The following is a 24,112-nucleotide window of genomic DNA, read 5'->3' on the forward strand; positions in this document are numbered from 1 at the left end:
TGACGGCGGTTTAGAAAAGACTGGTGCTTTACAGCATCACTGATTGACACTTAGTGTGTTCCCGCCTTCACTGGGGAGAGACCTGGTCAGGGAGGGACCGACTACCTCACTCGTCAGTACTCAGCTGACAGAACCGTGCAAGAAGACTCCTTCTCTAGGCTGTTTAGTTCTCCCTGACTCTCCGCCTTTGTTTCTATGTTTCCCTCAATAGCAGCCACATTTTTGCTCATCCTACAAATCCACCTTCTTTCTCAAAACTTTCCCCCTAAGCTCTTATTGAAAACTGAATTAAATGTTTATACTTCTTAGGATACTTACTATTTAAAATATTTTATTTTGGTTATTTCTTCTTGTGATTGCCTCACTTCCCCTTGTTAAATTGCCAAACCCTTGGGGGGAAAAAAAAAAGACTGTGCCTCATTCATTCATGTAGTTTTTTAATCTGACATAATATATTGTTAAGTATACTTCCTTCAACACGTGCTCAAATTTTATTAATTTAATTAGATCTTCATATTAAATCAAATGTATTAACTTTCTTGGATGCACTGAGGAAATTTATTAAAGTATTTGATCATTATTATGGTTGAATTATATGTTGAAATCAAGTGGTTTTCAATCCTGGTTCAATGATACGTCAAAAAATGATACCCAAACAGTCTGAACAGACTTAGCATACATTGAAATGTGATATTCTTTTATACATTGAAATGTAGATATATTTTAGGCCCAGAAAAAAAATGTTTTCCATTTCAACTTTAAGGGGTAGTATTAGCAAAGAAAACATAACGTATGCTTTATGATTGCTCCAAATATGCACCTTCAGTTTCACTTTGGAATCGATTATTTTCAGTATTAGTTTCTAATCCACTTAATAAACATCCAGTCAATTCAACACGAAGTGTCTTTACAGAGGGTCATCTGGAGTTTTGTGAAGGGTACATCGTGGGGATCTTGCATAATTTGTCAATTTTTATAATTTCATATAAGCTGCATGATAATATATCTAAATGTTAGTAGCTGTTATAACATGAAAACTGGATCATTGGCTAAGTAAATTTCTCACACATCATCTTTTGGACACCATTAAAATAGTATATTATTATGAACCATACTGTTTTGAGATAACTCACAAGTAAATTAAATATAAATTTTAAATTCAAGGATGCCAAAGGTTTACCATTTTAGCCTATACTCTGTACAGGGTATTGTGAAATGGGACCACAGTTCCATAAAAATCAAGTAAAATATGAACACTGATACTATAGGTTTAAATGGGGTATAAGTAAGTTGCTCTGAGGAAAAACTCTTGACTCTGTCTGGAAGTAAATAAAGTGAAAGGCTTCCTGGAAACAAAAGAATTGGGTAATCCAAGATGTTTAGTCCCTGAGGCATGAGTGACTGACTCTTTTGCAACCCCAGAGACTTTAGCCCACCAGGCTCCTCTATCCATGGGATTTTTCAGGCAAGAATACTGGAGAGGGTTGTCATTTCCTTCTCCAGGGGATCTTCCTGACCCAGGGGTCAAACCTGCATCTCTTGCGTTGGCAGGTGGATTCTTTACCGTTGTGCTGCCTGGGAAGCCCAGTAAGGGTGAGCAGAGTATTCAAAGGTGGGTAAGGAATTAATCTAAGATGGAAGGAACGGCTGAGAATGAAAACCAGGCTTGCATGCTTTTCACACTCTCCTAGTTTTGATTCATTCTGAGTCACTTATATTGTAACTCTCTTACCTTTTTCTAAATCTGCAGTATCTCCAGAAGCCCTTAAGTCCCTGCTTAATCAATCATCCTTTGTAGCTATGAGGCAAGGTCTTCTCAAGCCATTTCACACCCAAATTCATATTCTTCCCAGAAGACTGCCGTCGTTTCCCTCTGACACTCCCCTTGTCTTTTCCTAAAGTATTTAGAGTTGCTTAGCCCTCCTATTTATGTTATATAAGGTATGACACCTCTGAATGCACTAATCTATGTGCTTGTATGTGCTCAGTTGTGTCCAGCTCTTTGCAACCCCATGAACTGTAGCCTGCCAGGCTCCTCTCTCCAAGGAATTTTCCAGGCAAATATTGGAATGGATTGTCGTTCCTTACTACAGGGGATCTTCCTGATCCAGGGATCTAACCCATGTCTCTTACATCTCATGTATTGGCAGATGGATTCTTTACCACTGTACCACCTGGTATTAATGGTTAATCTCAGACCATGGTGATTTATTTTGAAAGGCTTTTTTTTTTAATAAGTTAACATTAGTAATAAAATGATAATACAAATTTAAACTGTAATTGATATTATTTTTAAAAACCATATTGCTGAAATACTGACATATAAAAAGCTGTTCATATTTAATGTATATAGTTCAGTGAGTTTGGGAATAAGTACACAACTATGAAACTGATATTACTATCAAGGCTATAAATATATCCATCACCTTCCTAAGTTTCTTCCCACTCTTATTATTATTATTATCAATATTATTATTATTATTTTCTGATAAGAGCATGTAATGTGAGACCTACTTTCTTAGAAAACTTTAAATATGCAATGCAGCATTGTTGTATTATTTTTACATGTTTACACTGAATTATTTTGATCTTTATTTTTTCAGCTTTAAGAAGGTTAAATTTCACAAAGCCTTATATATATGGTCAATTTTACATTTTAATTAAGGAAAAAAGAAGTTTTGGCTAAACCCCAAAAGATTTTATTTTACTATTTATTTCTACAGATTCTATAAGAAAAAATAAAGAACAAGCAAAAACCTTATTAAAGCTTAATACAATTTTATTCAAAGAGGAAAAGTGTATTGACCTTTGTTGTCACTTCACGGTTTTAGAAAATTAAAAATATAATTTTAATAAAATATCACAATACCATATTCATTTCAAAAAGCAAGATACATTTTAAAAGATTTTTTAACAGTGATTGTAGTGGCTAAAAAGTGATTTTACAGCCATCTTGCCATTTTTGCTTTGTATAATACAGAGGACACAGTTTACTTAGAACATTAGGAGAAAGACAGAGTTTAAAAGAGTAGGGCCCATTTTAAACATTATAACTGTGCCTGCTTCAAACCGAGCGTCCGCCAGCCAGCCTGCATATGTTCCTAGTGTGTCGGTTACACTCAGTTTACTCTCTGCAGTAGGCTTGCACATGTGTGCCAGCCGCCTGCTAAGAGCCGAGACAATGCTGAGGGCTCCCAAGTGATGATTTCCCCCACCAAACAACAAAGAGACAAGGAGATCCATTCAGGGTGTAACAGGAAGGAAGTCACTCCTTCTACCTGGGTTTATTTTCCACGAATTCTCTGTGGTTAGGAGAGTGATGACTCTTCCTTGTCATTTGTACTCTGCCTGCCTTCAGTGCATTCTTGGCCCCAGCTGGAGGCCTGTGTATTGTGTCAATAAAAATCCAGCAGACTCTGAAGTGTGACCTGTCACTGGATAAGTATAGCTTAGCCTTCTGTCATGGAGCTAGGATCAACATGGCAGAAAGCTGTACTCAGCATGCTAGTCCATTTAAAGAGAATTATGGTTAATTGTGACTAGTCTATTTAAGATCAAATTTGAAATATTTTCTCTTTAAATTCTGGTTCTATAATTAGCAAAATTCAGCTAGATTTTTTAATAAGTAGATTTACCTGCTCCTAATGACTATTAAGGGCTTCCCTGGGGGCTCAAGCTTCCGTGGGGGCTTAGATGGTAAAGAATCTGCCAGTAGTGCAGGAGACCCAAGTTCAATCCCTGGATGGGGAAGATCCCCTGGAGTAGGAAATGGCAACCCATTGCAGTATTCTTGGGCTTTCCTTGTGGCTCAGCTGGTAAAGAATCCTCCTGCAAAGCAGGAGAACTGAAGAAGGGAAAGGCTACCCACTCCAATATTCTGGCCTAGAGAATTCCATGGAGTTGCTCAGTCATGTGGGACTCTATGATTCCATGGACTGTAACCCACCAGGCACCTCTGTCCCTGGAATTTTCCAGGCAAGAGTACTGGAGTGGGTTGCCATTTCCTTCTCCAGGGGATCTTCCTGACCTGGCGATTGAACTTGGGTCTCCCACATTTCAGGCAGACACTTTACTCTCTGAGTCACCAGGGAAACCCAATGGACTCTAATTCCATGGACTATACAGTCATGTCCTCAAATAGTTGGACATGACTGAGTGACTTTCACCAATATGCTTGCCTGGAGAATTCTGTGGACAGAGGAGCCAGGCAGGCTACAGGCCATGGGGTTACAAAGAGTCGGACACAACTAAGCAACTAAGACTTCTTTTTCTTCTCTTTCCCTGATGGCTCAGTGATAAAGAACCCATGTGCCAATTCAGGAGATTGGGGTTCAATCCCTGGGTAGGGAAGAGACTCCGGAGAAGGAAATGGCAATCCATTCCAGTACTCTGGCCTGGGAAATCCCATGGAAGATTCTGCATAACAGGAGCCTGGTGGGCTATGTATAGTCCATGGGGTAGCAAAGAGTCGGACACAACTTAGTGACTAAACAATAACAATATTTATTGTGAAAAATATTCTAATTTTTCTACTTTTCTATTTTTCTTGATCAGTTAATATGGGGGAGATAGACATTTTACATATTTACCAATGTATACTTGAAACATTTTGTTGCAATTTTAAATAAGGAAAATCATTTAAAAACAAAAAAAATTATGAAACATTTTCTTAATTAGTTTCTATTTTTTAACCTGAGTTAATAAGACATATGTCACTGTTTAAACCAAAGTGAATGTTAGCAAAAATTGGTTTGCCTAAATTCTTTTTCTTGTTTACTTACAAAAGAAGTACAATCTCATATAGAAACCATATTGACATTTCCAAGCTTCTTCACCCATGCTATTTACACTTTTAGGTTTATTGAGCTTTATTAAAAATAATCTTTTGATCTTTTCTTTAGCATCTTAAAGTTATTGGTCTGAAAAATATGTAACCTTCACATTCTATAATTAGCTGTTACAAGATTTTGATACCTAATGGAGCAGAGTGTATTGGAAAAGAAATTTATTAAGGTTTAATGAATGATTTATAAATGCATTTTCTATTGGAAAAAGAAAGTTTTGCAGCCCCCAAGCTTGAGAACATAATCTTTTTTCTCTGAGCTAAGGTATAATGATATTTATATGGAAGTGGAGAAAAAAATACAATGAAAGTATTGGAGGTTTTGGACATATTTTCTAGCTATGAATCTTGAAGTCATTTACAAATATTAGTTATAATTTCAATGAGCCATTTTCAGTGTTTTATTTCTAATCATCCCAAGTTGTATCATCCAAAGAAGTCAAATGGCATCAAACTGCTTGCTTTTTGAACTAATAGAGGGAGAAATTATATTAATATGAAAAACCAACAATAATTAAAAATCATAATTTATTTCTAAATTCACTCTCTTTTTAGGAAAAGCAAAATCTTTCTTACAGAGACACAATCAGATATGCTATAATTGAACTTCAGAAACAAATGTGTCCCCAAATGTACAAACATACTTTACTATCTATGTGCCTAGTAAGGCTATCAGATTTATCAAAAAGAAAAAAAAAAAAAGATAACCATTTAAATCTGAGTTTCAGAAAAATAGCAAAGTTTTTAATATATGATGATAGATAATTTTATGTTTCAACTTAATTGGATCATGGGATGGCCAGGTATCTGATTGAGCAGAATTTCTAGGTGGTTCTAGAAGAGATTAGCATTTGGGTTGGCAGATGAGGTGACACAGCCTTCCCTGATGACTCAGCAGCGAAGAATCCGCCTGCAATGGGGGAGATGTGGTTTCCATCCTTGGGTCAGGAAGATCCTCTGGAGGAGGAAATCACCTGGAGGAGTAAATGGCTGCACACTCCAGTATTGTTGCCTGAAAAACCCCATGGACAGAGCAACCTGGTGGGCTACAGTCCAAAGAGTCACAAAGAGTCAGACACGACTGAGCATACCCGCAGGTATGAGGCAATACAGATTGCCCTCCACAACGTGGGAGGACATCAATCACTCTGTTGAGGCCTGAATAGAGTAAAGAGTGGAGAAAGGGAGGATTCATAGTCTCTGTTTGACTATTTGCGCTGAGCCGTCAATCGTGCCCTTGGTGTTTCTGGTTCTGGGCCTTCGGATCTGGACTGGAATCTACACTGACTCCCTGGTTCTCAAGCCTTCATATTTACATCACCCGCTTTGCTGGGTGTCCACCTTGAAGACGGCACATCACGGAACTTCTCACACAGATAATCACATGAACAGATGCCATATAATAAATCCCATATATATTTACAAATCTATCTTCTATTGGCTCTATTTCTCTGGAGAACCCTGGATAATGTATAGTTTTCAATTATCTCCAATAGTTATTGCATATGACATGCTTATGCTAAAAAATTTTTCTTTGCTTACTTGAAATCTGAAATATGCATCTTGTGTTTAATCCCCTAACCTTAGGAAGACGTTTTAATGTGTCTCCATCTCACTGGTCCTCACCAATCTTTCAGATTTTTAGGAGATGCAGAAGGAAGAGAAAAAAGACAAGGTGTAAAGATATCATTCAAGAAAGGTAAATATCTCCATGACGACACTTGCTGGTCTCAGAGAACCCTTCCTTGACCCTCTGTGGCCTCTTCAGAGCAAAAATCTTGATCATTCCATACAGAAACCGAGAAATACTTCCCCCCTTTAGAGAATTCACAGAGATAATACACAGCAGCACAAAACAAAACAAACAAAACAAAAAGTCTTGCTTTTCAGGTGTCGCCTCTGTCCCTGTGTGCTGGACTCTTCAGAGAATTAAAATCACCTTAAGCTTCACTTTAACATTGATGACTGGATTAACCAGGACATTCTGTTCATATGGTAATACCCATTCCTAATCATAAGATTAAAGGCCTAGTCTTTGACAGATGTTAGGGGAACTTACATGATTTGAACTTAAATGATTTGATCCTAATTTTAGTTTCCAGCTGCTGGTTATAGAATCTTTACAAGAGTTAGGCATCTCAGCTCATCATAGTGCTGTAGGCCCACTCTAGCGCCATGCATTATAAATGTTGCATTAATCAGAGGCATAGGACAGTGCGAGTGGATGGCAGCTCTGGGAGGGCGAGAGGTAGTACGGGTCATTGTTAAATTTAACAACTTAACTTATTGGGAACTATTTTTAAAGCACTTTTTAACCTCTATCTACTTTTTAAATTAAAATTTAACATGCAGGATTGTTCTCTCTCTCTCTTTTTTTCCTCTACAGATGTAGTATGAGTCTTTTCCCCCTCACTCTAAACTATTTGATGTCTATATTTAGCTGGTTGTATTAATGGCTGAGGGCTCAGAAGAAAACAGGCATCAATTTCTATTTTTTTTTATCTTATGATTTGAAGCTGTAAAAAGATAAGAGTACTCCACAGTTGTTTTGTTTTTCTATGTTTTTGAAATATATCTTACCTTCCTTCTACTAACCCAGTTCTTTTTCTAGCATTCTAAGATCTATCCATATCAATCACTGCAGTCATGGAAATCCCTTCGGCTTTGTAGGACTTACATAGTTTTTGAATGTGTATTGAGTAATCACCATAGACCAACTGTAATCAAATCTAAACGAGGATATTTGTCATTTTTATTTCCTATATTAAAAACCCAGCTCTTCTAAAAAGAAATGACACAAATGAACTTATTTACAAAACAGAAGCAGACCTACAGACTTAGAGAACCAACTTATGGTTACCGAGAGAGGAAGGATGGGAAGAAAGGATAGTTAGGGAGTCTGGGATGGACATATGCACACAGCTATATTTAAAGTAGAAAATCAACAACGACCTGCTGCATAGTATAGGGAACTCTGCTCAATGTGATGTGGCAGTCTGGCTGGAGGCGAGTTTGGGGGAGAACGGATACACGTATATGTGTGCTTGAGTCCCTTTGCTGTTCATCTAAAACTATCACAAGGTTGTTAATCGGCTATATCCAATATAGAATTTTAAAAAGACATTAATTATTGTTAAGAGTGAACATGTATAATAATTTACACTGTTAACATTTGTGTTCCTAAGATTTTGGTCACGGAACTATTTGTTCAAATGGAATACTAACGTTGAAGCCTAGACAAACAATGTCTGTAAAAGCAGAGCTCCTTTGTTTGGAGTACTGGTCACCCCACCTGTTTTCCCTCTGTGGGGTTTGCTGGGCGGTCTCAGGAACGCTCTGGAATCCCCGGGGACACACTTTGAAGTGCAGTCCTCCGCTGTGCTTAGTTGCTCAGTCCTATCTCACTTTTGCGACCCCATGGACTATAGGCCACCAGGCTCCTCTGTGCACGGGCTTCTCCAGGCAAGCACACTGCAGTGGGTTGCCATTGTCTCCTCCAGGGGGTCTTCCTGACACAGGGATTACATTCCTGTCTCGTTGTCTCCTGCATTGTAGGCAGAGTTTTTTCTTTTTCTTTCTTTCTTTCTTTTTTTTTTTTTTTAACCACTGAGCCACTGGGAAACCCAAATTAGAGAATACAGAATTCTGATTTCAAGGGGAAATATAGAATAAGGTTATGAGTGCCTGATCATAACATTTGCATTAACAAATCAATACCTACCCTTGTTTTATGTGTGTTTTATAGATAAGACACCTTATTTAATACATATTGTTGATTCATGAACATTGAACTCATGCATGGCCAATAGCCATGAATGAACAGGCTGAATAAAGTCTACCCAATATACTATTTTCTTTGTAAGACACATCACAGTCCTATTTACCTAGAGACAATAACCAGCACTTTAGCACCGTGCTTAGGATCCATTTATGAATAGAGAAATAACCAACAAAACACAAAAATGCAGAAAAATAATGTAGCACTGGATAAACTGTAGAAAAGATACTTGTTTACTATTATGAGTTAAAATAAGAAAAAAGAACACCACCTTCCTTGACTTCACTGAGCAGACAATCAAAATTTTTCTCTGCTCTGTGCTTTCACATGCCTGTGAATGACTTTGAACATGCCACAAATACTGATTTTGGAGTTATACTTAAATTTTAGCCAATAGGTGAATTTGCACATATTAAATCCATGAATAATGAAGTTGAATATAAAATAATGCATTGTTTCTTATATCACTAAATATATACAATGATGCACTTTTTTATTTATCAGTGCTGTTAATTACTAGGCTCTGTAAGTTGTCAAACAAGCTTTGCAACTATTAAGTCAAGTAACATATTTAAAGGGAATTAAAACATTAAAATAAGAAAACTAAAATACTTGAAACTGCTTTGTTTTAAAAGGTCCCAAGTGGAACCAAAAGTTATTCAAAAGTTCCTTTAAAATGATGTCCAAAATCAGCTGGAATCCCTAGCACAGTGGGATTTACAAATTGGACTTAAAAGCTTGATAAGGAGCTACAAGCTTGAAAAATTGTAAAACAAAAAAGAAACATCTACATAGCCTTTTCTGTTTTTAAAAGGCACCCTGACATTTGCCAAAAATGAGGAAGAAAAATCAAGAAGGAAAGGGTGGTAAGAACTCTATCAGTGGGCAGACTGTCATGTAAGCACATTACTCCCAGCCTGGCATGGAGAGGCAGTGGGCAAAGGTGGTGTAGAATTGTGGAGAGAGATTTGATGAGGTCCAGGGAAGGACAACCTATGTGGCATCCACGGATCTGACTGGGACAGAACCAATAACCTTGATCTGACTGAAAAATAATAGTTGTATGGCACTAAACTTACTTGAAAGCCTATAGGTTATAAAAGTTCTACCACCATTGGAAATAGGAATTGAGAGTAAAGAATAAGAAAAGTTCTAGTTTTGAATTTCTGACTTCTATAAGTTGTAGAAAAGTGAAACCATTTTTTAATATACATATAAATGTTTCCTAAATTTTCTTTTTTGGCTGTGGTGCACAGCATGTGGGATCTTAGTTCCCTGACCAGGAACGGAACCCGTGCTCCCTGCAGTGGAAGCATGGAGTCCTAGCCACTGGACAGTCAGAGAATTCCTGGAAAGTGACGCTATCAGAATGGTCACAATATTAGAGGAAGAGACAGCACTTTACATTAGTAGTCTTGACCAAGACACAAACCACTATGTACAATAAATGTGGACATCCTAAAAGAGACGTGACTGGCTAATGATTAGTGTCAAGATTCCTAGGAATTGGTAGATAGCCTAAAACTGCACAAAAGAGTGAGATTTTAGAGAGTGAGACATTTTTCTTCGGCATAAGCTATTCTTTGAGTCTCCTGAAATTGGGATGCACAAAGAAATGATGCCTGACCCTCACCTGAGAGATCCCGATTGCAAGATATTCGGGCAGGTAGGCAACCTTGCTGGAAGGGTAAGGAAGAGCCGTGGGTGCCTTGGAACTGGCTTTCTCTGCCCAAGTGTATCTGGCAACAAGAATGCATGACTCTTTCCCTTCAGAGTTGAGACACGTAGGAGATGTGAGTGAGCTGGCCATTCATCATCTTAGAGTCAACTTCTTCCTAGGAAGACTTCTGGGAGGCCAGTGGCGAGTTTATAGGACACAGAACTCTGAAATAAACAGGGGCCATGTGTAGGGGCAATGGGGACACAGAATACATCTCCCATGGAACAAGTGTTGTGGTTGGAGGGACCCCACATGAAATCCAAGGACCTCATGGACATGGTCATAAGAGAAAGAATCAGCTATTGAGCATTTGGCAAGCTCAGAGACTGCAAAGCCATCTTACAAGTAATAAAACCCAGTCAAAAAAGAATGTAATCAAATGATGTTAACATTATTAACTTGCTAGAGCAAGCAAAATGTTATACCATGAAGAACTGTGGAGCCAATCAGATAAGGGACTGAGAATGTGTTTGTGATCGGGTTTGGGTTTGTATGAGTGGCTTTGGGAAGGTTTAAGAAAGTAAGGGTTTGTTCTGTATTAGAAGTTATCAGAAAGCAATGCATAGTTGTGTTGGGCCTCTGAGTAGCTTTTGCAAAGGAGGTGTGTTAGTCGCTCAGTTGTGTCTGACTCTGTGACCTCGTGTACTGTAGCCCACCAGGCTCCTCTGTCCATGGAATTTTCCAGGCAATAATACTGGTGTGGGTAGCCATTTCTTTCTCCAGGGGATCTTCCTGACACGGGGATCGAACAAGGGTTTCTTGCACTGCATACAGATTCTTAACCATCTGAGCCACCAGGGAAGGCCCTTGCAAAGGAGGTAGGGGTAATAAAATTAGACAGAGTTGTCTTTGATAGAAAAGACAATGGTCCCTCGTGTTAGCCAGGAAACAAAGATGTTTATCTTTTCTGTGGTTGCCTAGTGCCTCCTTCCATTGTAGTTACAGGGTACACTTTTCTGAAATTGACAATATGTGAAATGATTTAGGATCAGCACCAAGTTAGGTACCAGGCCAGCTACCTGAGAGTTCTCATGTAACAGGAGGATTTTATTCTTGTTTTTATTTGGCTTCATTTTGATTCACTGATGAGACTCAAATAAACTTGCACTGCATCTTCTTCCTCATTTTCCCCACAGGATCCCACCAGGGAGGGATCAGCTATAACATTTAGATGTGCGTTGAATGGTAAATGGGTAAGAAAGTGGATGTGGATAAAAAGAAGTCAGTGAGAATCCCTTCCCTGAAGGTGCATGAGGAGCTCTGATGGGCAGGAGGCAAATCTAGAGATGGCTGCAATCTGAAACTTTGTCTCCAGATTAAAATTGGAGCATTGGTTTGTGTATCACACTGGGTATTATAAATTTTTATTACACTTTTCAACTTAGAGTGATCATAAAATGTTATGCTAGCATAATCAAAAAAATCATAGGCCTCCCTGAATTTCTATCCGTAGGCAGTAAAACTTAGCATGGGAAGACAACTTGAAAGAAGAGAAAGAGACCAAAGGGATTTTCATTTTGAAAACATCCTGAGAGTCGGGAATGGTCAATAGGTCAGTTCCATCTTCTTTTCTCTGGTTTTTCTTCCTCTGTCTCATCCTTCACAAGGCACAGGTATCCAAGCAGGACACTGTCAAGAGACAGCCTGCTAGACCAGTATGTCTAAGTCATGAGTCTTTATAGTGTCTTGTTTCCTTTCTAATTATGTAGATTTTTATATCCATAGTACGTACAGAAATTCAATAGTATCAAATGAATGAAATTGTTGAAGCACAAAAAGATGGTGTAATTAAATGGTACTGTGCCAACATCATATTCAAATTGCAGTTAAAAAGAGTTTTATATGCTTTTTTTTCTAACTGTGATTCATATAAGGATGCTTTTGTTGTGCTTTTTAAATGTCAGGTTTATGGTTTATTAAAATCCATCTATTTGAAGTATGTAGTCCAATGCATTTTGACAAATGTGTACAGATATAACCGTTCTCAAAATCCATCCCCTTCAAGATCTCCCTGTGCCTCTTTGTTAGAAATCCCCTGCCTCAACACCCAGCCCCCGGCAACCACACATCTGAGCTTTGTCACTGTGGTTTTGTCTTTCCTCAATGATATACAAAGGGATCATTCAGTCGTTATCCTTTTACTGAAGATAATGCTTTGAGATGCATCCTTTCTGTCCCATATCTCAGTAGTTTTTCCTTCTTTGCTGAGTAGTTTTCCACTGGACAGAGATCTGACAATTATGTATCCATTTACCACCTGATGGGCATTGTGGTCATTTCCAGTGTTTGGCAGTTATTAGCAGAGCTGTTGTAAATGTTCAGCCTTGTGTGGATATATGTTTTAATTTCTATTGAGTGAATATGTAGCAGGGACTTTGCTAGGTCAACTCTGGGTAAGTGTGTGTTTACTACTACCATAAAAATTACCAAATGGTCTTCTAAGTGGATGCATCATTTTGCTTTCCCATCAATGAATTGGGGTGATGGGTTGGGCTATTACCAACTGGGGGAACGTGAAGGACGGTGCATGAGCTCAAAGGTGATTGAATCAAATGTGCACAGACACTAGACTCGAGACCACCCCTGAGAGCAGTGTTAAGGGTTTTCATAGCAGCGCAGTGATGCTCTTCTAGCAGCTAAGACCCTGGAAGGTGTGAAATATATATATACATATGTATTTAGAAACATATTCAAGTTTCGGCCATGTATGTACAACTGTCGTATACTTTGTGTGTGTGTGTTTGTTGCTCAGTCGTGTCCAACTCTTTGCCACCCTGTGGGCTGTAGCCCACCAGGCTCCTGTGTCCATGGAATTCTCCAGGCAAGAATACCAGAGTGGGTTGCCATTCCCTTCTCCAAGGGCTGTATACCTTGCTGCTGCTAAGTCATTTCAGACGTGTCCGACTCTGTGCGACCCCATAGACGGCAGCCCACCAGGCTCCCCCATTCCTGGGATTCTCCAGGCAAGAACACTGGAGTGGGTTGCCATTTCCTTCTCCAATGCATGAAAGTGAAAAGTGAAAGTCAAGTCGCTCAGTCGTGTCCGACTCTTCGCGACCCCATGGACTGTAGCCTACCAGGCTCCTCCGTCCATGGGATTTTCCAGGCAGGAGTACTGAAGTGGGGTGCCATTGCCTTCTCCGGCTGTATACCTTAGAGAACTGTCAAATATGAACATTTTTTGAAAACTCTTGGCAGGACTGGAGCTATCTTCATGCATTATATATTTCTCTTTTTTTTTTCCCCAGAAATGATGTTCCATTTATTCACTGAAAAAGAGGGAGATTAGGCCTTCTTGATCAATTTCTTCCAGTCTCCCCAACTCCCTCCCTTCACTTTTCCAAAATAACACACTCAAACAGGAAAAACAAGTATATTATTAATGGTATTACTAATATTAAAATCATATAGCAATGGATAATGTTTTTGTTCCAGATATTGTAATTGCTTTACATATATTACTTAATTAGTAATAATGCTTAATAATTCAATAATAATTTGGTGACATTGATGGTAGCTAACATTTAATGAGGCTATTACATGCCCCATATCCTGTTAAGTCCTTTATATACTTTAGCTCATTGAGTCTTCATCCCAACTCTATTATATAGGCACTGTTGATATTGGTATTTTAAAAGTGAAACATCTATAGAAAGATGATTTACTATAAGATAGAAAACGAATTAGGAATAAAGCAGGAGTTTGAACCAAAACAGTCTGTATATACTAATACAAGGCAACAGGTTTAGATCTCTAGGGAATATGGATGAAATCCCAAAGGTGAAGGTATTTTTTGAGTCAGACTATGTTGCTCAGATGGGGCCTGAACTGAATGGTGGGAGGAGAGTGAACTGTCCCTGAAGGCAGACCTGATTCCTAGCAGCGCCGCTGCCTATCTGCTTTATCACATGGACAGATTACATAAGCTCACTGCATCTTGCTTTTCTTATTTGTAAAATGTTAATAATGCACCTGATTTTTTTAAATATTAGAAATGCTAGCTCCATATATTTCACACTTTCCAGTTTCTGTATATGAGATAGTTTCCAACTCAGAACCCACTGAGGAGCTGGTGCTGGAGTAGTATCCAGAAGGATCCTTGATCTTGCAGCACAATGGCAAGTGAACACAATTTCTCAGTCCTTCCCCAAGGACAACTGTTAACACCTACATTGGTCCGCTGTGGAAGGGAAACGTAGAGTCACTTCAGGACTGCTGGATCTGGGTCAGAGTCGTCATCAACACTCGAGGACCCAACGCATCATCACGGCAGCCCTGCTAGAGTAAAGATGCAGTGCCTCAAGCGAAGAAGGAAGCCCTGCTCTAGGACGGGATCGCAGCAGCTTTACTGAGACAGAAGAGGTTAGTCTAGGGAGCATTCAGAGAAAGGACAGAGGGAAACACTTTCAAAAGGCTTCAGGAGGAAGGCCACGACTGGGTTAGAACCAAGGTGAAATTTTGTGCCAGATGAGAATCGACAAAGAGGAAGAGTGGCCAGAGAGGGAAACGGAGCCTCACATGGAACCTTCTTACGGGGCCTTATGTCCTGATTGACTTTTACAGTCAATGGAGTCACAAAGGGTTTCTGAAGAGGGAGGGAATATGTGAACTTATCACAGCTCTGCAAGTTCATTCCAGCAACGATGTGAGAGATAGATTGAGACAAAGCAGGTGAGAGGAAAAGAATTTAGATGGCCAATACACAGTACTGGCAAAAAAAAAAAAAAAGGAGAACTTGAACTAAGGGGCATAGACAGAAGTTAGGAGGTTCCGAGAATATGAAGAAATTAGAGGCAATGGTGTTTGGTGACTGATAACCCATACAGGAGAGAAAGAAAGTGAGAGATGGTTTCTAGGTGTTTGGTTTTGTTGTTGTTCAGTCACTAAGTCATGTTTGACTCTTTGTGACCCCATGGACTGCAAAATGCCAGGCCTCCCTGTCCTCCACCATCTCCCAGATCTTAATCCTAAGGTTAAGAAGACCTTAGGATCTTCTTGACAAACTCATGTCTGTTGAGTAGGTGATGCCATCCAACCATCTCATGCCCTATCACCCCCTTGTCCTCCTGGCTTGGCTTATGCAATTGATAAACAGTTGTGCCACTTACTAAAAACCAAAACAGAGAGGAGAAAGCCCGGCACGGGCTGAAGGAGTTCAGTTTTGAACACACTGATTTGCACATGTTCAGGAGACACACAGGTGACACCACACATTAGGGAGTTGGATATATGAAGTTTCTTAAATTTGTGCAGAAAATTAAGTATGTGCAGATTTGGGAGTTACCAGGAAACAGATGGAAGCGAAGGATTAACACCAGTTAAGCTCACCTGGGTCACATCTACTGTGTAAGGGAAAGGGGCCGAGATGGAACCTTGGGATGCCCGGCATGTAGAGGGAGAGAAGGTGTGGTCAGAACCTAGTGCACCAGTAAGGAGCCGGAGCAAGGTGGGCTGGTGAGAAATGGAGTGAGCGATGCCAGGCAGTGGGTATTGCAGAGAGGTGAGCTGAAATAAAAGCTAAGGTGTGTGCAGAGGCAGACCCTGTGGGAAGCTGAGGTCTCCCCTGAAATATTCCCCCTTGGTTTTGTTCAACATGCACTGAACTTTCTTGGATGGTCTCCTTTCTGCCTCAGGGCTTTTGCACCTCAGTTTCCCTTTTTCTAGAAGACTCTCTCCCCAGCTTTCTTTTGCCTACCTTCTTATCATCACTTGGTTCTCAGATCAATGGTTAGAACCTTAGGATCTTCTTAACCTGGGTGCTCTCAAGATACATCATAGTTCTGTATATGCACTTTCCACAAGAGTTATGAAATTATTTGTGAAATTGTAATTTGCCTTTTTTTTCCCCCTATTTGACTGTTGGTCAAAGGGAACAGGGATTTTATATCCCTTGTTCAACTTTGTATTTCCAGTATCTGGCAGAGTGTCTGCAACAAGATAAGCATTCAATAAAGATAATTGAGCTTCTTTATTTTATTCATTAATAAAATTTATATGCTGCTTACTATGTGCCAAGCATTGTTTTAAGTACTTTATAAATATTAACTCATTTAATTATTGAATAAGGAAAACAGTAAACAAGGAGGATCGGGAAATTAAAAACAAACTGTCAAGAGCTTCTTTCTGAGAATGCTGTTCAGAACGGGGACAAATGAGACTTTCAAGAAAGTATATCTCAGCGGAGGGTGACAGAGCTTAAAGTCCGAATATCTGGAATCAGATGCCACCCCTGCCCCTAAATGACTGTGTGAGCTGGGTGACCATTTCATCTTCCTGATCACTTACTGTATCTCTTTTCCTCATCTGTTTCATGAGAATAATAACATGGGCTCTTATGGGCTTTCTGTGTAAAGAACTTGGAATAGAGTTTGGCATGAAATAGACTTTGTGAATCATGCTATTGCATTCTGTGCGTGTGTGTGCATCCTGAGTCACTTCAGTCATGTCTGACTCTTTGGGACTCTGGACTGCAGCCTGCTAAGCTCCTCTGTCCATGAGATTGTCCAGGCAAGAATCCTGGAGCGGGTTGCCATGCCCTGCTCCAGGGGATCTTCCTGATCCATGGATTGAACCCAGGTACCCTGCATTGCATGTGGATTCTTTACCTCTGAGTCACTGGGGAAACCCCCATTATATTTTGTATAATATATCATTTTTCTTCTCCTAACCTTCCCTTACTTGTTTATTTCTCATATCTATCTGTCTTGGTAACAAGTCATTGGCTTTTGGTCATTAGAAACAGCCTAAAAATTAATTCTACCTCTGAGCTTATCTCCAGTCACATGTCTCATTTATCTTCTAGTGACCTGAATAGGTTTCAAACCCTCCGGTTTTTATCCGTCCATTTGTGCCATTCTAATTGAAATTATACTGGCAACTGCTTATAAGCGAAATGTAATTACTTCAGCTGGCATTTGGATATGACTATAGGCTACCCTGTTAAAAATTACACGACCCTTTCAATGACTACATCTACCTTTTTTTTTGACATCAGCAATGAAGGGCAGATTAAAACAGCTCTTCCCAACACACAACAGAGAAATGGCCCTGTCTCTGTGTCGTCTCTTATAACATGAAATCTATCATTTTTTTCCGTATAATTTTTGCCATTTTATGATATGGAAACTTAAAAAGGTGGCTTTACAAACAAATTTAATTAACTATTTAAGTCATTTATAATACAACTTAAAGAAAATATAGACAACATAATTTGGGTAGAGAAAATATTATATGTGCAATAAAACCCCAAAATCTTAATGGAAAAGATTAATATTGTTGGGAAAAAAATTAAAATAGACATTAAAAAACAAAAACAAGGAATGACAAGATATATTTTAGCTATGTGTCAAAAAGTTATTCCAAGTATAGGCAGAACTCATAAAATCAAGGAAAAGATTAATAGCCTAATAAAAGTAGAAATATACAAGAAGAGGCAATTAATGCACACATGAAAGAATTCAATGACCAATAAAGCTGAACATATTCCTTCACCAATTCAAGCAAAATTAAATTTGCTTCCTTTTTTGAGTATTTTCTTATATGTATTAAAAATAATTTCTAGAAGAATCCTAAATGTTCATAAATAAGAAACTGTTAAATAATGTACATCCATACCATGAAATACTTTGTAGCATAAAAAAGATTAAAATGCTAAGTGACATTTAAAAGTCATTCAAAGAATGAGGTAGATTCCATGCTGATAGAGAGGCAATACTATTATTAACTGAGAGGAAAGTTCAGAATAAGAGTTAACATGATTTCCTCTGTAAAAGAGACAGACATGCACGCAGACATATGTAACAGTATACATGTTTGTGTGGGTCTGTATGTCTAAACATATATGCACATATACACACATGTGCACATTCACATCTACTTAATATAAACAACGGCATCATTTACATGGAAAATTATTGGATAAATGCTTCAGTTCAATTGAGTTGCTCAATTGTGTCTGACTCTTTGCAACCCCATGAACCGCAGCACGCTAAGCCTCCCTGTCCATCACCAACTCCTGGAGTTTACTCAAACTTATGTCCATCAAGTTGGTGATGCCATCCAACCATGTCATCCTCTGTTGTCCTCCTCTCCTTCTGCCTTCAACCTTTCCCAGCATCAGGGTCTTTTCAAATGAGTCAGCTCTTCGCATCAGGTGGCCAAGGTATTGGACCTTTGTTGGCAAAGTAATTTTAAGATGCTGTCTAGGTTGGTCATAACTTTTCTTCCAAGGAGTAAGCATCTTTTAATTTCATGGCTTAGGAAAAATTCTAAATGCTTAAGAAAGTTCTAATGGTGGTTGCGGATTGGGATTCTGAAATAGGTGAAAGGCCCACTAAGTTCCTATTTTCTTTTAGGTCAAGCTAAGGTATATTTACGTAGAAATGCTTTTAAGGATTTTTAAAATGCAGATTAAAAAGCATGGTGAAGGTTTCCTTCTTGCTGTGCAGAGCAGGTGTTCTGTTGAGTGATTGCTAATAAGAATCTAAAGCCTCATTCTTTGAGCTGACAAAACCCCGTCTGGATACTTATTTTGAGATTATATTAGCAACAAAGCATCTATTATTATAAGGGGTCTCATTTTAATATTTTTCTATTCATTTATTTATTTTTACAGTAGGTCATTGTTGGTTGCCTATTTTAAAAAGAGCCGTGTTTACATGTCACTGTTCTTTTTAAAATGACCTGCTGTAAAAATAAATAAATGAATAGAAAACTCCCAATCTCTACCTCCCCTCTGTCCTTCCCCCCCCAAACCATAAATTTATGGTCTAAGTCTGTGAATCTCTTTCTGTTTTGTTCGCAATTTCATTTGTATCATTTTTTAAAAATTCGACATAAAAGTGATATCATTTGGCATTTGTCTTTCTTTTCCTGACCAATTTCACTTAGTATGATAATCAGGTTCATCTATGCGGCTGCAAATGACATTATTTCATTCTTTTTGATGGCTGAGTAACATGCCATTGTATAAATGTACTAAATTGTCTTTACCCATTCTGTAGATAGATATTCAGGTTGCTTCCATGTCTTGGCTGTTGCAAATAGTGCTGCAATGAACATTGGGACACACGTTTCTAGCCATTTTAATATTTTTTAATGGTAGTGAAAACCTGGAAGCAATGAAAATATCTAACCCTAGAATGGCAACCCACTCCAGTGTTCTTGCCTGGAGAATCCCAGGGACAGCGGAGCCTGGTGGGCTGCCGTCTATGGGGTCGCACAGAGTCGGACATGACTGAAGCGACTTAGCAGCAGAGTTACTTAAGGGTTTATAAAATGATGTAAAAATACTATGTAGCCAGTAAAAATCATGTTTTTAATAAGTCTTATACTTTGGGACATTATTTGAGACAAATGTTTATAAAGTAGATATAATCCGGGATAATGTATTATTTCACTATTTAACAGTAGAAAGATTGGAGGTATGTGTATGACACATTATGTTTATTTTGGGTAGTTACATTAGGGATGGTTTTTAATTTTACTCCATGTCTTTTTCAGGATACTTCAAATCTGCTCTAAAAAAATTGCATTTTATCTCTAAAATACTTGCATTTAATCACATACAAAAACATGCTAATTTTGGAAATATTAAAAAAACAGATAATCAATCAGAGGTAATTACTATTTAAGGGCTTCCCAAGTAGAGCTAGTGGTAAAGAATTCCCCTGGTAATGTAGAAGACCCAAGAGATACAGATTCAATCCCTAGGTCGGAAAGATCCCCTGGAGCAGCACTCTACTCCAATATTCTTGCCTGTAAAATCCCAAAGACAGAGGAGCCTGGCTGTCCCGGTTCATGGGGTCACAAAGAGTCAGATAGGACTGAGCACAATTACTATTTAATAATTTTGTGTATGTTCTTATATATGTTTTTGTTGCTATGTACTTGGAAGCAAAAAGATTATATGGTATAGTTTTATAGGTGGCATTTTTATACTAATCAACATATCAAAACATATATTTATAACAATATTTTCACTTATATAAAATTATATTTAATTATATGGATTATATAGCTTATTTGTAATCAAGATATGATGTTGGTTACTTCAGTTGCTTACAAATATTTACTATTATAATAATGCTACCATAGCATTAGCTAAACCCATTCACAAATCACTGAATGTCAATTTTGTTCTTTACCAAATAGGTCTTACATTTTGTCAACATGAAAAACATAACGTTGTACTTTCCAGTGCTCAATCCATCATTAAATTGACTACCTATGGAAAGCCTTTCTCTATCACAATATGTTTTATATCTCTAATGTTTATTTGTAGAATACATGGTTACACAAAACCTGGAACTGGAATTGCAAAGATAAGTTAACATCACCTCTCCTTAAAAAAGGCTGTTGCAAGGGGACAGGCACATACGGTTTGTGGGTTTGTTTGTTTGTTTTCAGGGTGTACAATGTCACAGTGTGCTAAAACATTGTATTATTTCATTTTTTCAGGATCATGATGAAACCTATTCAAGTAAGTAGTTTTGATTTTAACTTGCTCATTTATCAAACAAATGAAAGAACAAAGTAGTACCTATGTTGGCTCACGTGCTCATCCATTAAAATATCAGTGTATTAAGGCGCATCAGTACACACGCATAACACATGGACATGCATTCAGATAGCACGTGAAGCCTCAGGATGCACAAGCTTGTTAGTCTCACTTTGTACTGTGATGTCTGCTGTTGTATGAATGTCTGTTATCATTTGGTCAGTTATGTGTGTTGAAAATCACCATTTATTTAACCAATGGTTATTGTGTATTTCCTAGGTACATGGCATTTAGAATACAAAGAAAAATAAAATGTGCTTCCTGGGACTTCCCTGGTGATCGGGTGGTTAAGATTTTGCTTTCCAATGCAGGGAGTGCGAGGTCCACCTCTGGTCGGGAGCTAAGATCTGACCTGTCTCTAGGCCAAAAAACCAGAACCTAAAGCAAAAGTAATGCTGTAACAAATTCGTTAAGACTTTCAAAATGGCCCACATCAAAATATCTTTTAAAAATGATAAATAAAATGTGCTTCTTACATTCCAGGAGCCTCCTTAAAGTCTGTTGAAGGAGACAATGGCTAGAAGCTTATATAATCTCAACACATGTGATGCATTAATATAATATAAAAACTGATCAGTAGATTATATTTACTTAGTCATCATCCAAGCAACTTATTTATTGAGCGCTTATATATGCCAAGCTCTGCGCTCAATGCAATAGTAAATAAGCAAACTATACATGTTACCATCATGGAGGAAAAGATAAGAATACCAATGTAAGCAGCTGCATATTGTCTTTTCATTAATATGGTTTGGAAAGAATTCTCAGTAGATTTAAGGAATATAATTTAATCTGTTTATTTGTTTCTAATATGGGTACTCAGTGTCTGCCCTGTTGTGATGGTATTTCAAATTGGAATATGAAAATATAGATAAACAAGCTTTAAAATGCTAATATAAAGAAAATGGCAGAAGTGGTATTGTCAGGGTTATTTTTTACTTTTTCTTAATCTGGTGATAAAGAGGGAATTAGTATTCTTTCCCTAGCTATAAAATTTTTAAAATAACGTTGAAATCATACAACTGGTTACAAGTTCTTAAAAGTATACCACACAATTTTAGCTATGTTTTTTTTTCTGAGTTGAAAAGATAGAAGGAGAGGGAATGTAGCATAGAGAGAGGGAGAAAGAGACAGAGGCATCAAAAGAATGGAATATTACACGAGACATTGTTTGGACAATAATCCAAGGCAAATGGTAGTGCAAATTTCCCATGGAGCTGCTGCTGCTAAGTCGCTTCAGTCGTGTCCGACTCTGTGCGACCCCATGGACGGCAGCCCACCAGGCTCCTCCATTCATGGGATTTTCCAGGCAAGAGTACTGGAGTGGGGTGCCATTGCCTTCTCCCATGGAGCTATGTGTGTCTAAAAATTGACCCCAGATATCAAGGAGGACATTAGAGAACATGTTTTAATGGCATTATGGTATAAGTGTCTATTACTGTTTTGCACTACTTATGATATTTTAAAACTTACAACTATTTATTTTCTAAATATATGTCACTCAGTCTCCTCTAGGTAGCTCTATTATAAGGCATTTATTTTAAAACATGATACTCAGAAAATCTTTATTTTTCTTGGTAAACTCTGATGCAATTTACCAAATTCTAATTTATTAGATATTCTTTACTGGACTTTGTAAATTGCTACAGTACTCTACATGAGTGTGATTTTAAAAAGTGGATTGACATGTTATTCAGTTTTCAAAACCTAACTTGAATTGATCAGATTTATTCTTCATACTCCAATAACAGGGATTAATTGATGAAACAAGTTCAGTGATGAAATGAGAAAGAATATTGAGCAGCCATTAGATCAAATGGAAAAAATATTCTTGATAATTAACTGGTCAATGACCTTAATTAAATAGTCACATTACAATCTACAATGTTTCAAAGCATTGCCCTAGGAATTTTAGGTTTTTTTTTATTTAAACCATTGCATCTAGGATGGTATTGAAGAAGAATATTGAAAACATGATTTAGTGTATGCCTCATTTAAGAGAGTGTTAATGATGTTGGGATGCAATATCACTAAGAAATTATAAGGGATATATTTCTGCCTTTGGTGGAATTATTAAAGGCTATTTTATTTATAGTGCTCCTCTCATAAAAATTAGTTCCTGCAGTTAAAAAATATGAGCATTATTTACACCTTTCATATTTTGTCCACAGTACTTACTACTTCGTGAGACATGGAAGAAGTGGGAGAGAAGAAGAAAATGGCACACATCAATGAGCTTGTTGTGAAGTTTTAAAATCTTTCAGGAATGCGATGAGTGGTATCACATATTCAGTCTGTTTTGACTTTCATATCTCTTGAAGTCAGCATAAACAAAAGAGACTTATCAACAAGATTTTGAACAGAAGCTGATCCAATAGGAATAGAGCAGGACTTGGTTCCAGGGAGAGGGCTTTGGCATTGACTAGGCAGGACTTGAGCTAAGATGGCCAAAGTTTTCAGAAGTGTTACATTTTTTACAAGGGAACCCAACTACTGACCGAAATCAAAGTTTCAGTGCTCTGGGGAAATGGGGCAGGTGGCGGAGAAATCTGAGGTGGAGGACTAGTTCCCTTGGGTCCATGGCTTGCTCCCAGTGTTCTAGCTACAAGACGCCACCAAGCACAACCCTGGAAGGGATGGGAACATCCCTTCCTGAATGACCTTGCTTCAGATGCACTGCTGAGTTCAGGTCCTGAACACGTGAAGAAATGCTAAAGATACAACACACATATGTGCATATATGTGCACATGTATGTGTATACCTGTGCAGTGCTTGGTCACTCAGTTGTATCCAAGTCTTTGCAACCCTATGGACTATAGCTACAAAGAGTCAGACACGATTGAACATGAGCACGCGTGTCTGTATATTGTTCAGTCACTAAGTTGTGTCCAACTCTTTTTGACCCCATGGACTGTAGCCCACCAGGTTTTCCTAGGCAAGAATACTGGAGTGGAGTGACACTTCCTTCTCCAGGGGATCTTCCTGACCCAGGGATCAAACCCATGTCTTTTGCATTAGCAGGTATATTCTGTATCACTGAGCTACCAGGGAAGCCATGTGTGTATTCTTTTTTTGAGATCTTTTAAACAGTAATATTTAATTTTTGAAAATGCATAGAGAAAAATTTTACCAAAGACAATTTTATTAGATGTAGTCTGGATATGTAATAGTCTGCAAGAATTTTATGGATTAAAGTTCAGCCAACACAGCTA

Source organism: Bubalus bubalis, chromosome 11, assembly GCF_019923935.1.
Source record: "Bubalus bubalis isolate 160015118507 breed Murrah chromosome 11, NDDB_SH_1, whole genome shotgun sequence".
In the NCBI taxonomy this organism is placed as follows: Eukaryota; Metazoa; Chordata; class Mammalia; order Artiodactyla; family Bovidae; genus Bubalus; species Bubalus bubalis.